The sequence below is a fragment of the Camellia sinensis genome, chromosome 4 (genome assembly GCF_055761805.1).
Source record: "Camellia sinensis isolate YWXY chromosome 4, ASM5576180v1, whole genome shotgun sequence".
In the NCBI taxonomy this organism is placed as follows: domain Eukaryota; kingdom Viridiplantae; phylum Streptophyta; class Magnoliopsida; order Ericales; family Theaceae; genus Camellia; species Camellia sinensis.
The window spans coordinates 103,765,260-103,783,359 of NC_138964.1; positions in this window are offsets into that span (position 1 = coordinate 103,765,260).

The following is an 18,100-nucleotide window of genomic DNA, read 5'->3' on the forward strand; positions in this document are numbered from 1 at the left end:
TGGTCGAATGCCAAATTTTAAAAGCAGATTGGTAGAGAATTCAGTTTGAGGAACTGATGTTGTTTGATAAGAGAAGACTGAAAGCGTTATAGCACATTCAAGGTTACCAATGCAAGATTGCTAGAACATTCAACCAGAGGGTCAAATCCAAGAATCTAAAATAAGGTAGTCTAGTGCTGAAAGATAACTGCGCACCTATCCACAATCCAAGAGGAAAGTTCAAACCTATTTGGACGGTTCCCTACATCATCAAGACTATCTGGTTAAGAGGAGTTTATTCTTATAGATCTAAACGGATTGGAGTTTACACAACTGGTCAACATGGACAATCTAAAGAAATACTACCCTTATGAGGCTCGTTGGGCCGAAAACTCAAAAGGGCGACACAAGAAAAAGTTAGAGCATTAAAAATTAAAAAGAAATAAAGAACAAAAAAAGGAGTTCACAAGGTCGAAAACCCGAAAGGGTGACTTTGTCAAAAGTTAGAGCATAAAAGGATAGCGTTAATACCCAAGTGGACCCTAATCGTGAACTACGTAAGGCCTGATTTCCATATTTGGGATACGTAGGCAACTTCATTATGAAGTCCAACCCCAACCATATGCAACCCAACTATATCCATTCCAACCATGTCCATGTCCAACCGCACCCATCCATGTCATGTTCAAATTTAGGCACTGCAATTCCATGTTATGTTTTGGGTTGTATCTACACTGAATGCTCTTGAAAATTCATTTGCAAAAGCATGTTGGTAACTCAAGTGTTGGCTAGGGATTACACATTCCAAGATTCGATTTATAGCTTTTCAAGTTTTGACCATTTTAAAAATTATTTTGACTTTGTTTTGATAAAATGGCTAGTTTTTCTCACTCTACTTGTTTCAAGCATTTGATCAGTCATGGAGCAAAAATGGTGCTTTTCAATACTCAAACCTTTCTCATTTGCATTAATTTCAAAATACAAGTGGAATGCGCATGTTTAATTAAGCCTTATTTCGATCAAAACTCCTTTTAACAAAAGGTCAAAAAAAATAGTAAACAAAGGGCACAGTAAAAAAGTCAAGTGTCAGTCTTTTGTCTCTTTCTAGTTACCCCAAAGTCTCTTCCATCTACCCCTCATCAACGCATACATCATCCTCCGGCCAGAGAAGGTAATCATCAGATAAGGTGCAACTGAACTCATCCAAGGAAGAAAGAATTTTCTCTCCCTCTATGCAGCCCGAAAATGCAAAAAATGACTAGTACGAAAAAAGTAGCAATTGGGTACAACATGGACCTAACTAGACAAGTCTGCTCCTGCCCAAACTGTCGCCTAAACCTAAAGGGGAAGTAGTACACACTACAAGCTAGCCCAACCATCTAAATGCTGAGCTGTCGAGACATGCTGTAAGTCATGATCGACAAATCTAACCAAGGGCACCTCCAAGTGATATTAGTCTCTAACTGAGTAGACATCCAATCATGCCACTCCCTTTTTGTCCCAAAGTCCACCAACCAGGCCCAGAACGGTAAGACGCTACAACATGCCGAGTAGTGGGTGCCACTATCCTCAACCTATCCATGAGCCATATCTGGAAATAGATGAAAAATAAGAGAGATTAAAGAATAGAGAGATGTGTGATGAGTGGAAAAAATGAGAATGAGAATAGAAACAATTAGTGTTGAGAGACTGAGTGATGTGAGAAGCAAAAGTGAGCAAAGGATGGGAAACACCATACCTGAAGGAGTAGTGGGCTACTTGCAAAGCACTTAGTCTCTTCAATCCTAACATCATCAAGACCCATCAAGGTCTCTACCAACATTAGGCCCATACAACTTCAACCCTCTGGAAAAAGCTGAGCCATATCGATTAGAGCAACACTGGATTTGCTAGTACCAGAAGCCAACAAGAAATGAGCCAGCACGCATATACAAAAGGCGAACCTCCGCTGTCTCTAAAAATGGTCGTCACTACAGTCGCGAGCACTAGAAAATCTACATACCAAGAGAGGAATGGGAAGCTCCCTTCCATCAACCATGGTAGCCTCATCTAGAGGCATTCTACAAATCCAAGCAAGGATGCTACAATGGCTAATCAATGAGAAGGCAAGATAATTCTATTCTAGTAACACTCCATCAATGCCTGAAACTCCTCAAAAGTTAGGCATATCTCTTGAGAGCCAAACCTTAAAAACATGAGTTGTCAAATCCCAAAACTGAGTTATGGCACGAAGAAATGCGAAGTCCAAAGGAGCGTAATGAAGGAGGAAAAGTACAGTAAGGCCGAAGTTGACAAAGTGTAACCTACCACACCTATCCAAACCACTCATCCAATCTTCAAGCCTTGAAAGGCTTTGGGAATCCATTTATGGCCAAAAGAAGAAAGAATGTTGCTGCTGTGGTGTGGGCATCGTGCCTTTTTCGAGTCTAAGGCATGCATCCCACACCGACTTGTTTTATTGACATCGAGTCCCCGCTTAATTTTTAAAGAGAATTAAGAAACCTTTAACGATGAAAACTAAGTTAAGACCTAATACGTCATAACCAAGAACATTCCCAGTTCAAGAGCTTAGGTACAAAAGGGAAAGGCCATTTACATAGAAGCACCCCTTTTTTCCCAATCCAAACATTGGCATCTTCTCACTTTCCATTTTATGATTTTAGTGGTTAAATGTTCACAAAAGTTCATTTTAGACCTAAATCCCTTAACTAACCTAATACTTCGTGATTTGAATAAAAACAAATGCCATTTATTTTAGTTGCAAGAATAAAGCCATGTCTTTAAGTAAAACAAAGAGTTTCCACTAAAAATGGATTTGAGAAAACAATGGCCATAAACTTGAACTAAAATGAACAACACTTGTTAAAACATTCAAAACAACCAATTTTTCATATAAGAAGCATTTAACGTGCATAATTGAAAAGACGGTGCAAGAAACACAAACACATGCTATGGAGATTTAGAGGACTTACCTGGATGCCCACTTTACGTGTCTTACATACAATACATAGAATAAACATGACCTAAACATGCAACTAATCATACAAAACATGTAGCTAGGCCCGATTTAAGGGTTCTAACAAGATTTAATGCATAAAGACAAGTAACACATAAAATAATGTAAGTCGAATGCACATGATGCTTAAATTGGGCCATGCATGTTGATTACATTATTGAAGTAAACCTAAAAACATGCCATTCTAACAAGATAGAGAGATGAACATGCAAAAATAATTGAAAAGATGGTAAAACTAATGGACTACATGATATAATGATGGATAATACCCTAATGTGCTTTAATACTAAGGATAAACAGATAATAAGTACTGAAGTTGAGAAAAGAATGAGAAAATACTTGCTGGTTTGGAGAAAACCCAAGAAAAAGCAAGAAAACATTCATTTCCTTACTTACAAGCCTCCCTTAGGCTTGGAATCTGAGTTGAGGTTGAGTTCTTTAGTCCTTGGATGATTTCTAAAGGCCTAGAGTAGCTGTGGGTAGGGTATTTTCGAAGCTAAGGCAAGATGAGGAGATGAGGGGGTGTGTTTGTTCTCAAATCTCTCAAAAATGTTTTAACCTCTTAACCCCGTCAAAGAGAGGGGGAGGGACTCTATTTATAGAGCTGGGGGAAACCTCAAGAACCTTTTTATGGTTCCATCGCTTCCCCTTCTGCCGTTCCCATCATATTGCACCAAAATTGAGTTACCAAAAATAACTCTGCGATACTTTAATATGTGCACCCGCAACGATGGTGTGTATGTACAAACAATGTGTGCACTCACATCTAACTTGCGCACGCACATTTTTCCTTAGTACGCGTGCCATACATGCATGCACAAGTACGTGGTCTATGCTCTTGGCCTACTTATGGCACAAGTAAGCCCCAAATTGCATTATGATCAATATTTTTGATAAAATGAGTCACTAATTTTGGAAGATACAATCAATCAAAGCATAATTGGGCTTTCTAGGGTTAAGAAGCTTATTTTCAACTAAAAACGAGTCTAGGGGTAAAATAGTCATTTGCAAAAAGTTAAGTTTTGGCCAAAACAGGTTTGTACAGTAACTCTAAACAACCTTTAAACATTCTAAGGATGAAGTAAGTACCATTTCATCATTGGGAGGCTTGCAAGCACCCGAAGTCTTAAGGTCAGTCAAAATGGGGTGTCTACATATGGGGCACTGAAATTGATGTGGAGTGCTTAAAAAGGCAAAAAGACTGCTTTAGGCACAAGACAATGAATAGTACGCACTGGAAGGGGACGATCGAACCCCTTCTTCGGTAGCTGGATGCTATATCGGAATACATCAGCAAGCAACTTCTTAGCCAGATCTTTTGCCTTGGTCGAATCCTTTAGGTGGTAAGAGAATTTGTCCATGTATTAAGTCTCTTTTATTGTTTTCTTTTATTGCTTTCATTTGTTTCAATTGTATGTTGTTATTGGCCCCGTTTGGTAGAGCTGTGGGAAAGTGATTATAACTTATAGCCTAACAGCTTATAGCTTATAGTTGTGAACATAAGCTGATTTTTGACTTATAAATTAAGCTTCTCCTCCCCCACTCAAAGAATAAGTTGATTTTTGACTTATAAAAAGCTATAAGCTGTATTGTTAAGTTGAACCAAACACATCAAAATAGCTTAAATTAAGCTAAAAGCTGAAATAAGCCCTACCAAAGAGGGCCATTATCGAGTTGAATTTAGTTGTTGTGTCATCTGATTCAAGATTTTGTGAATGCTTAAGATTTCTCTACTTTTGATAACATAAAATTGTTCAAGTGCTATGCCAATCCATACGTTCATGCGCAAACATTTTCAAAAAAAGAAATCCTCATTTCATAACAAAGGTTTGAACCCTAGTCAAGCTTTCTACAAAAAGTTTTTCTTTGAAAAAGAAGCAAGTGTTGTGCAAAGAGTGTTGTTTTTCCTAAAACCTCCTAAAAGCAAAAGAACAAGGTAATAATGTGCGCAACGGTATACTCGGTGCCTCTTATGTGACGTAGTGGAAGAACTCAGGGCATCAAGAGGAAAGAGGGCATGAGGATCATCATCCCTAATGTCTCCACTATCACCATCATCTTTGCTCTCACCATCTTTATCCTCATCATCTAGTGGAGGAGTCTCCTCCCTTATCGGTGCAAAATGAGGTAGCGAGGCTATACGGGCCTGTCAAACTCAGAAGGTCAGAATAGTAAATGGTAGAAGCAACAATATACAATATGAATGGAATGAGCATTGTGCCAAACCGGGAAATGAGTATAAAACAAAGTGGTAAGTGCATAGAATAAAAGAGTACCTGCATGCAAGCGGTGATTAGAGCAACCTCCCAAGTACGCACCATCGTCATCAGGCCCTCAATGATCTCCAAGCAGCGTCAAGCAAACACAGTCAAGCAAACACAGAGGGAACCTACATGGAAACATAGGTGTTATCAGAATAAAAGAGTGCATTTTGAGCAAAACAAATGTAACAGGCATACCTAATCAACCCCAAGAGGGATGGTAAGCTCAAGGTCATTAGAAATCTGAATAGGAACGTGACCTAGCATTCTTTCTGGTCACTGAAATGAGATCTCGTCAAGGAGTTCATGGGGCTCTAGGTCCTCATCTGCAATATGTCCTCTCCCTTTGCCTCTACCTCTACCGCTGCCTCTACCATCATTTTAACCACAGCCTCTACCAGCCATAAGAGCCATCAAATAAGCAGGAAAGTCGAGTGGAGTGGTAGCAATCTCTTCTAAGAGATGGGATCAGATATACTGAGTATAGTCACCCCTAGCTAAGAAAAGGCCAACATTAGAACCAGCCATCATAACCTCAATCATCTGATGATCCGTAAAGAAGTAAGCACTCTGCATCTAGAAAAGGCTCTCAAGAAAACTTTGAGCCTAAAGATTGACGCACTATGAGCTCCCTATGTACCATACCTGGCCAAGAGGGCCCTTCAAAAGAATCCTTACCTAGTTGATGGCTCAAGGATCAGCATAAGGAGGCATAGTATAAGGAGGGACAATCACCCATAGCTGCTAAACAATCAAGGAAAAGCAAATAGGGAATAAAAAAAAAAGGGCAAAATACAGATTTCAAAATAAGAGAATCAATATAAGAGATGTACCAAATCGGAAGTGACATAATTAAGCCATTGACGCCCTAGAACTAAGCTCCGAAGCTCCATGGGATAAGTATGCAGATAGCTGTCATAGTATTGTAAAAAAGGGAAGGCCTGCAGTTATCCATCTTGAGGCACCAAGTGCGGAAATAATAATAGAACCAGATCTGTGGGACACAAAGATACATCAGGATATGATAGGCAGTTCAAAGAAAGCCATTGAAATGAATTACTATGGCAAAAAGAGGAAAAGCAGGATGACATACCTAAAAAATACCCCAATATCCTCCAAGCAACTCTTCCTCACCTTTAGACACAGAGCTTATGTACATATACAAGGTAGCAAGCCCAATGCCTTCCCAGTCATACTCAGAAACCCGCTCTAGATCCCTTAGAGCACCCAGAAAACAGAGAGATACAGTATTTTCCCTATTTGCAAATAGGGTTGTACCGAGGACATATAATATGAAGCCATGAGCATACCAAGTGACCTCATTAGTGGCTGGCTAAGAATGCCGAAAATGACCAATCAAATACTCATACCTTATAAGGCCAAGCTCCTTATGATACCTCAAAACCTAGAAAGAAACGCTAAGCAGCGAGCCACTGTGTAACAACATGTGGCTGACTCGACCTCATTTGAGAGTGGCTCTGATAGAGCAGGCTGAAACCAGTAGTATTTACTAAATAGCGAATGGAATTCAGCAAATCCCTATACCAATCTTGAGCTGCTGGTAGTGTCTTGTACTCGTAAATGTTGCGAGAAAGAAACTGAGAATTGAAAGACAAATCCAGTATAATAGAGGAATAATAGCAATAAACAAAATATGAAAGTTCTAGCAAAGATAAATTTATACCTCGTAAGCACGTCGAGAAAGGTGATGATCCCTCTCCCGTAGGACTACATCAACTGCGACTCCAGGAATAATGTCATGAAATTGCCGAATCCCTACAAGATGGACTCGGTGAAGGTAAGGATCGTAAGTGGCAGAATCAAAAAGGAATTCCCTTAAGTCAGGAACATCCTCTACAACCTCCTCCTCAGGAACAGGTAGCGCTTGGAAATCATCCTTAGTTATGGAATGGAAAACATTGATCAATCCAGATAATCTAAAAAGGTGAATAGCTACAACAATGGGAAGCCAAAAGACCAGTGATGCTGCCACACCGTGGGAACGATAGTGATAGTAACAAATAATGAAGCCCAATAGTTGGTGGCAATGCAAAAATAAATAAACGAAGGAAGGAAGGATGTCGGAACTTGACCCAAATCAATCGGAAGAATTGGAGAGAGTGAGTTGTCGATGGCAGCAGTGAAGCTCAGCAGCAATAAAAGCGAAAAAAGAAGCCAAAATCGGAGAAAGGAAATGGGAAATATTAGAAAGAGAATGGGAGATGATTTTCAAAAAGGAAGAAGTGAAGAAAAAGTGGGAAAAATGGGTTTGAGCCATGGTTTTATCACTTTTAAACAAATCTGGAAAGACATCGCTAGATTAGAACGGCCAGACCTCTTCTTTGATGGCTGGATAAGTTCTTCTTGGCTGAGCATCTTGTGCGGTGCGCATGGAAAAGCGCAGGAAAATTGGAAAATGAACAGAATTGAGTAAAATGAGCAAAATTGGATAGAAATGAGTATAAATGATGGATCAACCCAGAATGGATCAGAAAATCATCCTTCCATGAGAAAAATTCAATATCAATTCAATCACTATCCAAGTCAGAATTCAGCAAAGCACCATTTCTTGGTTATAAGGTGTATTTATTATATACATTTGCTACCCTGAATCACGCCATCAATCATGAGCATCAATTATATCACTGTTACAATTTATCACCAACTATATATCATACCCTACTATTCTCGCGTGAAATGCACTTGGCTACAAGTTCCACAAAATTCACACCATTTGTTACATCTAACGCATCATACTTGGTTACAACTATCACTTGGCTACAATCTTTTTACGTCACTTGGTTACAATCTCTTCACATCATTTGGTTACAACTGTCACATCACTTGGTTATAATTTTCTTAACATTTGGTTACAACTTTCATAAAAACTTGGTTACATCCATCTATCGCATCCTCCCTGTTCACATGAAATGTGTTTAGACTTGTTACTTCTAAGCTACAAACTCTTGGCAGGTTAAAAATTTTCTTTGTAGGTTACAAACTTTTTTCGGCAGGTTACAAATCACCTTGGGAGGCTACGACTTTACCTTTTTCACCGCCAGGTGACAAAGCTTAGGAGGCTACATTTTGTCATTTTCACCGCCAGGTGATCAGGCTTGAAAGGCTACGACTTTACCCTTTTTACCGTCAAGTGATCAAGCTTGGGAGGTTACGACTTAACCCTTTTGATCGTTATGTGACCAAGATTTGGAGGTTACAACTTTACCCTTCTCGCATAAAGGCGATTAGGCTTGTTGGTTACAACTATACTTTTTCATATCTTACATGTTTTGCATCTAGGATTGCTATCTGTTGGCTATGACTCCATCACTTCACATCAATTCACATAGTATACTTCATATCATCTGCACGAGGCTTGCCTCGCATATTTTCCATCTTCACATCTTTATCATCATTGCATCTACTTGACATTGTATTTCATTAAAAACAACTTTCAAATCATTAGCCTCACAAAACGTGTAAGTCCAACTTTCAAATGACTTTCGAGTTCTTGCATTGCATTCGCCCCTGAACTACGTTGGTTTAATTCCTTGCAAAGGGATACGTAGGCAACCTTTGGGTTCAGCTAATTGCATTCTTGTATGCATTGTCTTGCCTGTGTCTTATGGCCCTGTCAAAAGGGTTGTCTTTGGGTTTTGATATTTGCTCGCGTCATGAAATGACGGACCGAGCTCTATCAAAGAGAGGCAACTATAGACATCCCATTTTCGACTAGCCTTAAGACTTGGGCACCTACCCTAAGCTCCCAATGAAGATACAAAAGGTCGCTCCAAGCAACAAGTAAGTGATAGAAAGAAAACCAAACCCACCTATGCCCATTTTTGGCTAAATCATTTTTTGGACTCTCAAACATTTTTCAAAATATTTTTAAGGCAATTGGTACATTTTTATTCATTTTGGCAAGTATAGGTGATGTGTTTTCAAAAATGTTTTGATCTACTTTCCCAAAAGAGATAGTTTAGAAAGTTTGAATGAATGAGAAAATAGAGGAAACTTCCCAAGAAAACCAGTTGAATAATATTGACTCGGCCAGACATATTTTTCACAACACGCTGAATCTTTTTCACTTGTGGATGCGTGCCTAGTTCTTTTTCTACACTACCGAATATCTCTAGGCAACGTGTCGAACTACTTTGGTCCGGGGACACATGTCCGGGCAAAACGTTTTAAGAAAAAATGCTAGACCACTACATCATGGCCGGACAAGTCTTATCCGGCACATCCTGCTTCATCGTCAACCAAACAGCTTTCTGGTGAGGTGTCTAAAGGATCTAGGAATATACCATCTAGATCCATGAGATTTAGAGGCATATTCTAAGCCCCAAATGCCTATAAAATCACCACTCGTTTTGAGGAAAAAGGGTTCCAATTTTTTCGGACTTTCTAAAAGCTAATTCCTTAATCCATAATCTCTAATTACTCCCTCTAACATCTAAGTCAAATATACAAAAAAGCAAAGAGTTTTGCTGAGAATTTTGGATTGCTTTCTACCTACCTTTCTTGGATGGCTTCAAGTTAGAAGACCTCTATTGATCAGAAAGAGCTTGGGTCAGAGTTTGTGATTAGCTTGAGACCTATCTTTGCTATTCTAGAGGTAATTCCTACTTTCACTTTGATTTTAAGTCTAGCTCTGCCTCTTGCTTTGGAGATTTATTAGGATTGATTGATTGGAATTGATGCTAGCTTAGTTTGATATCTCTCTCTCTCTCTCTCTCTCTCTTTCTCTCTCTCTCTGTGTGTGTGTGTGTGTGTAGTTAGTACAGGCTTGTATAGTGCCTTTGGCTAAGCCTGAATTGCTTTCTCTATGATTTTATGGATTAGAAGCCCAGGCACGACTTCCTCTATGAGAAGAAAAAGTTTTCTCTTCCCGAACCTACTTTACATGGATTAGAGAGGTTTACGCTCTTTTTCATGAGTTGGAATGTGAGAATCTCCATCCTCTCATTAGAGTTCTTCCTTTTTCTACCATTTTTGCTAGCTTTGATGATGTAGAAGCCAGTATATGGCTTCCTCAGCAAAAATGGGTTGGATCTCCTATCTCCCTATTATTTCTCACGGATTTGGGTAGCTTATACTCATTTTCATGTGTACAGGGGAGAGAACCTCTCCATTTTTGTTGGAGTTTTCTTTATTTATGTCTCGTCATTTTCTTAGCTTCGATTCATCATATTGTTGGGTGTGTCAGACAAGTCCCTCTTCTCCTTACCCTTACTCTCTACTCTTTTACTTTTTGATAACTTAGACTTGACTTTATTGCCATCATGATCCCATGATTAGCATAGGAACATCCATCCAGCCATGGACCATTATTTTTATGGTAAATTATGTGTTATGTGCTTTGTTGATACCCATGTCATTTTGATAGTGTCCAGAGCCCCTTAGGATTCATTGTCTGCAAATTTTGCATTAGATATCGCATCTACAATCATGTATTTTCTATTTTAGCCCATTTTTCATTTTTTCTTGGCTGGAGTACTCGGTGAACATTTCTATTATTTCCTTTGCATATCATTTAGTTTAGCATCTAGAATCATGCAATGATTTCTAACCCTTTATGCTCAGAGCGTGGTGCGGAGGAGTAGTAAATGAGCCTATTTCATCTTTGCATCCTGCTTGTGATATTCTTACTATGTTGGATCTCTTGACTTTTTATTTTATGAGATTTTTTGCCTTTCTAACCCTCTTTTTTAAAAAGATAGCAAGAGATTAGAACATTCCAAAAAATAGGTGATTTGGTCTATATTTGTTTGCTCCATATAGTAAAGATAGCAATAATAATTGGGTTCTGTGATCATATCATGTTAATAATTCCCATATCACAAGATAGTAGAGGCTGATCTTTGACCGGGTGAGCAGGAATGCTCAATTCATGACCTCTCCCCCTTATACCTAAGTTCCCGATTCGAGACACTTTGGTTACAATGGATCATGGCCTTTGGGTACGAGTCATGAGTTTACTAGTTTTTTCCAAAAAAATAGGTAGCGACTATAAGTCTGGTAATGTAGTTCATTTTTTGCATCTCTTGTGATTAGTGGATTTTCTATAGATTTGCTAGATTTAGACTTTCATTCTGTTTCACATTGCACTCGTGGAACCAGACCGAGGTCTCAAATTGTCGGGCACACTCGGACCCCCCCTCTAGGAGATCCAACAACTAGCCTTTTACTTGCAATCGCTGCCATCTCTTCCCCTTTCTTACCCGCTGCTATCGGAGGTCCTCTTTTCCCATCACAATGCCACTGTTCACGTGTTTTTCTTCTTTATTTTATACACACACACACACACACATATATATATATATATATATATAGTCAAACAATGGGACTAATGGTGTCTAGTCATAGAGAAAGTATTTTATGGGTAGCAAAAGACTCAATGTTCATTTTGAAACATCACAACTATTGGTAGTAGTTGTGTGATTATAGATAACCAACAGTCACCTAACTTGATTGTAGCATCTCTCCCAATAGTGGGGGCATTTTAAGAAATAAAATAAAAAAGTAGAAAACACTCTCACGGCTTCACACTTTTTAAAGTAATAGTAGATTTGTAGTAGATTTCTCTTAGATTTTGGTTTGAATCTACTCCTTTTATGTCACTTTTCATGGTCTGAGGATTTACTTTGCCAAATACCTCTTTCCATGTTCTTTTAGAGTAGATTCATGCCATCGTCTATCTTGGCCCCTCCTCTTCCCCCCCCTCCCGACCCGCGTAGAATAGCACTTATTTCTTGTTCTTAGTTTAGCTCTTGAAGAAATGGTGGGATCTACTTCTACAAAACCTCTATTCATGGAGTTAGAGACCCTTACGTGTTCACTTCCATGTGTTAGAAGTAGTTTCCAACCATTTCTCTTTCTTTTTCTTGCTTTTCCTTTATTCTCTTCTGTTGTAGTTATGCTCTTTGGATAATAGCTAAGATCTACTTGCCTTGCCTTCATACTTCATAACTTCGAACCTTTATCTTAAATGAGATATTAGTTCGTTTTCATGAATAAGTAGTAGATCTTAGTCATTATTTATTTATTTTCCCTTTCATTTACTTGTGCTACTTTCTCATCTAACTTTCTTTTTTATTCATTTCTTTTAATTTCCATCTCTTTCCTTTTCTCATTCCTTGTCCATCTTTCATGTTCTTGATTATAGCTTAGTACATGCATTTGGGCCCGATTTATTGCATTTTGTTAGATATTGTTGCTATCTTGTTATGTCGATTACGTGTTGAAATGATTTCCATGCTTGATATAATCCACATGACATTCTAGTGGCAACTAGCCAATAGGATCATTTTATGAGTTCTTATCGCATATTAGTTAGACCACGCATCTAGGATCATGCATATTTCTATCTTTCTAACCCATTTTGCTACTAGGTGAGCTTCTCTCCTTTCTTCGCATCCTAATTGTGTATTTTCTTTTACTTTGTCTAGCATGCTACTATGAGGCTATTTGCTTACTTGAAATATCTTTATGTTTGCTTATTGCCTGGAGGACATTTCATGTAAGTTGGATTGTTTCAATCTCTTTGCATACCAGTTATTTCACTTTTTCTTGAGATTCTCATTTCAAAATACTCTTTCGAAATAGATTATTCACTCCATATTTGTCTGTTTCACATAGTAAAGTTAGCATTAATACTCATAATATGAACATATTTTGGCAATGATTCATGGTTTCCTAAATTTTTTCAAAACGATTAAGTGACGACTCCAGGTCTAGTGATACGGTCTTTATTTGGTATTTCGATACATTGTCAAAGAGTGTTACTTTAATTACTTTCAATTTATACTCCGTTTGTTATACTAGTCATTTGATTAATTCTGTGAAATTATTCTATGCTGACAATGTTAATTTGTCTAATTGAATGATGTGAAAATACTTTGCATATGGATCGAGTGGACCCTACTAATAGCTTGCACAAATATGCCCATATAAGCAAAAGTGCTTAGGTGAGGTGAGTGAGGCTAATCATTGGTCATGTACTGAGTAGGATCGAGTATTTGGTCCTGGGCAAGTTATCCTATGTTGAGTTAATTTGTTTGTGCAATTTGATATATTGCTTGATATCTCAAATTGAATTGTTTGTGCAATGTCGTAGTTTATTACATCCTTATTGATTTATTCTCTATCTGAGTATTGTTATTCTTGTCGTATTGTGTACTTCTCGAATTAATTTCTTCCCAAGCACAACTATTTTAGCCAAGCTAAAATAGCTAGCTAACTAAAATAGCCTAACTTCCCAAATGGAGATTTGTAAAACTTATATTTTGGAGAAATTTGTGTAATTACTTTTGGAGATGATTTGTGTATATGAGATTATTAGTTTATTTGAAATTGTAATTTGAGGTTTATTTAATTTATTAATGACCCAAAAGTTGGGCATTACAAATAATCCCTACATTTTGCCTCTTGTGTCATTTTGGTTCATATACTTTTAATTAACTCAATTGTAACCCTTCATTTAGATTATGTCAATATTGTCCAATTGATAACATCGTTAGTGTTTTTTATGAAAAATTATTATTAAATTTGTTGAAATTAACCCACTAAGTTAAAAAAGTTTATAATTTTGTCTTGAAAAGCGTGACATATGTCACTTATGTGCATATTTTTCATTAAAAAATGTTAACAATTGTAAACAATTGGAATATATTCATATAAAGTCATAAATTTAGTGTTAAAATCGAACCAATTAAAAATATACGGACCAAAATAATATAAAGATCGAAATATATGAACTATCGAGGATTAATGTGTGCTAATATTCCCATGGTATTTATTACAAAGGAGTTCCTATTTATTGGGAAGCTAAACAAGAGAATCCTATACAATCCTAAAAAAGTGGACGACTTGTAGGCGCTTCTTCAAGATGGAGTGAGCTATAATGTGCTCTAGCACCATTGAGAGTATAGTGGCAATGAGACTGTGGCCTATAATTAATGGGCATGACTCTTGCACTTTTGTTGGCCATCGGTGAGACTCAAATCCATGGCCTCTTGTCCACCAAAACTGTTAGACAATCTTCACTGTATTTAAATAGATTAATTATGTTGTATACTTAACAACAATTAGAATATAAAAGAAATAACGGAAAGGAAAGAATTTGTTTGATTACAAAAATCAAACTAGAAATAAAATTTAAATAAATAAAAACAGATTTTATGTTGTTATAAAAACAAAATTAAAATCTGATTTAAATAAATAATAAAAAACACCAAAAATAAATTATATAACTTACTTGATTAATTCTTCAATAATAATCTGATCAAGTCCAGTGTTTGACACTGTGTCCTTAAGACAGATTCGTCCTCTCCACGGTGCTTTCAGAATGTGGACGTCTATCTCCCAGGATGAAATGATAAACTATAAACAATAGCAGCGCTATAAATTGTTTGCCTTACGAACACACTAAGTGTTTACACTCTTTCTTACAAGAAAAATAATAGAATAAATGCAGCAAAATGTAGAGACGAATTTGCAGCAAGGAATGACGAAAATTGTTATATAAAACAAATGAGAAACTAGTATATTTATAGGAGAAATTATGGCTGCTGGGTTTGAATTAAATAGGTGCAAAACTTGTTTGAATAGGTATGAAACCTGTTCAATTTGAATAAACAAAAACAAACCTGTTGGATTCAAATTTGAACAGATAAAAATGGGAAGGGCCCTGTTTGGGTGTACAGTAAAACCGGACCAGTTTGAATTCTGGATTTTATTTTACCAAAAAATAAAATTAATTCAAATGTTTTTGGCCCAAAAAGATAGGTATTAGGCCGGACAAGCTCAACCCAACCTCACATCACGCACCCGCGCCCAAGCCCAGGCCCGGCCCAGCCCGCCTGCCCGACCGGAGGAATGGCGGCGGCGGCTCGCACGCACGTGTGTGGTGATTTTTGAGTCCAATGGGTCTAGCCCATTGTGCCGATAACCTCCCTCTCTAAAACACTTGGGTACCCCTTGGGGCACACCCCAAGTTCCAATCCCAAGCCTTATAAACCCATTCAAAACTTCTCACCAATTCAATGTGGGACAAGCATTATTCAAACCTTTAAGGATTTTCCACTAAAACTCCATTTCCATGGAGCATACTTTGGCTTCAATTTTTCATTCACTCAGTAATGGTTTTGAGAAACCAAATATACCACATGAATCACAACGCGGCATAGAACGCATTACCACTTTGACCCACGAAAATCGACGCTCGGGGCCCACCTAAAAAATAGACCAAAGTTAGGAAAAAATTCTGGTTTACCTAGAATTTTTCCAAACCATTTCCAACAATCCCCCACATGAATGGAATTTGATGACAATGGAAATGCAACAATGTGCAGACTGTATGGAAAGAGTATAAGTCGAAAATATCTTGCATCAGGATAGGTAGCTTTCGACCTTGAACCTTCCCTAGTGATAACCTATCGGACTTACTGGCTAACCAATGGGCGCGATGCCTTGAATTGTTCAGCCGTTTGTGTAAGCTAAGACAATAGATTTCACACAAGATATCTTCTAACACATCGTGGTTCTCACTGTTGTGCTCATTTTGGCCTTGAACGCTCCTGGTTTTCATGAGTGTTTCTAGAGAATTTAGCCTTTTTCATTCTCATAGAACCGGCCCCAGTTCGACACTCATACAGGTGATTCTTATTGTGAGTATCTCCTTATACTCATCTTGATTTTATGCCTCAATCAAGATATAAGTAATTATTAAAAGCAAAACTTATCCTTATACCCCTGCAGACAACACATGTTGCAGATATCACTCTCACCATAGGAATTGGTAGGAATTTTAATCCCTTGGTGATTTTTGGTGAGCTAGACATAACTTAGTTGTCCCTTTGAACTTAGTTCTTGGGATCTCCAGTCATATAAGTAGGGTTACCATTATGACGACTCTTATGTAATAGGCTTTAATCCCATCCCCTTCTATGAACTATACACTAGCTCTTTTGTCAAATCTTTTGTTAACAGATCCGCAATATTCTCTTTAGATTTTATATAATCTATTGATATTATTCCGTTTGACAACAATTGCCTTACGGTATTATGTCGACGACGAATATGTCGTGACTTACCGTTATACATATGATTCTGTGCCCTGCCTATTGTAGATTGACTATCACAATGAATGCAAATAACTGGCACAGGTTTTGGCCATATTCGAATGTCTTCTAAGAAGTGATGAAGCCATTCTGCTTCTTCTCCTGCTTTGTCTAAAGCAATGAACTCGGATTCCATTGTTGATCGTGCGATACAAGTTTGTTTTATGGATTTCCAAGAAACAACAGCGCCTCCCAGAGTAAAGACATATCCACTTGTGGATTTTGAATCTTTAGTATCCGATATCCAATTTGCATCACAATAACCTTCAAGTACTGCTGGATATTGAGTAAAGTTCAAACCATGATCACGGGTGAATCTTAGATATCTAAGAACCCGAATGATTGCTTTCCAATGGTCTTCTCCAGGGTTACTAGTGTACCTACTCAATTTACTGATAGCATAAGCTATATCAAGATGAGTACAATTCATTAGGTACATTAGACTTCCAATGATTTGGGAGTATTTTAACTGAGACACTGCATCACCTTTATTTTTCGATAAATAAAGATTGACGTCTACAGGTGTTCTAGCTAAATTCATATCATCCTTGATAAATTTATCAAGAATTTTCTCAATATAATGAGATTGAGATAACGCATATCCGTCAGATGTTTTAGTAATTTTCATTCCTAATATAACATCTACGACCCCCATATCTTTCATATCAAATCTTTTGTTAAGCATTTGCTTAGTTGATTTGATCATGTTTTGACTGCTTCCAATGATAAGCATGTCATCCACATAAAGACAAACTATGACATATCATTGGTCAGTGTTTTTAACATAAACCCATTTATCACAATCGTTTATCTTAAACCCATTCGTAAGCATTGCATGATCAAATTTTTTATGCCATTGCTCAGGTGCTTGTTTTAATCCATAAAGGGATTTTACAAGTCGACAAACTTTCTTTTCTTGCCCCGACACTACAAACCCTTTAGGTTGCTCCATATAAATCTCTCCATTTAGATCACCGTTTAAGAAAGTTGTCTTAACATCCATTTGATGTATTTCTAAATTAAACAACGCTGTTATAGAAATAAGCATGCGAATGGATGTTATTCTTGTCACAGGGGAATATTTGTCAAAATAGTTCAGACTTTTCTTTTGTCTGTAACCTTTAACTACAAGTGTTGCTTTATACTTGTCAATTGAACCATCTACTTTCATTTTCCTTTTGAATATCCACTTATATCCAAGAGGTTTAGAACCTAGTGGAAGATCTACCAATTCCCAAGAATGATTTTGCATAATGGATTCAAGTTCATTATTAATAGCCTCTTTCCACAAAGGTGCTTCAGGACCTGTCATTGTTGCCTTAAAGCTTTGAGGTTCATTTTCTAACAGGTATGTTAGAAAATCTAGACCAAAGGATTTTGATGTTCTCGCTCTCTTACTTCGTCTTGGTTCATCATCAGTTAAATCCTGTTGGTCGAGACCATTACTAGTCTCTTGTGTTTGATTGCCATTAGTCTCTTGACTTTGTGTACAATCATAAGTTCTTTTCTGTGAACTTAATTCATGTTCTTTCTTGTAAAGAAAGACATGTTCAAAAAACACAGCATTCCTTGACTCTATAATAGTGTTCACATTTATATCAGGTATTTCTGATTTATAAGTCAGAAACCGATATGCACTACTATTCTGAGCATAACCAATAAACACACAATCTACTGTTTTTTTTGTCCAATCTTAGTCTTTTTAGGAACAGAAACTTCAAGTT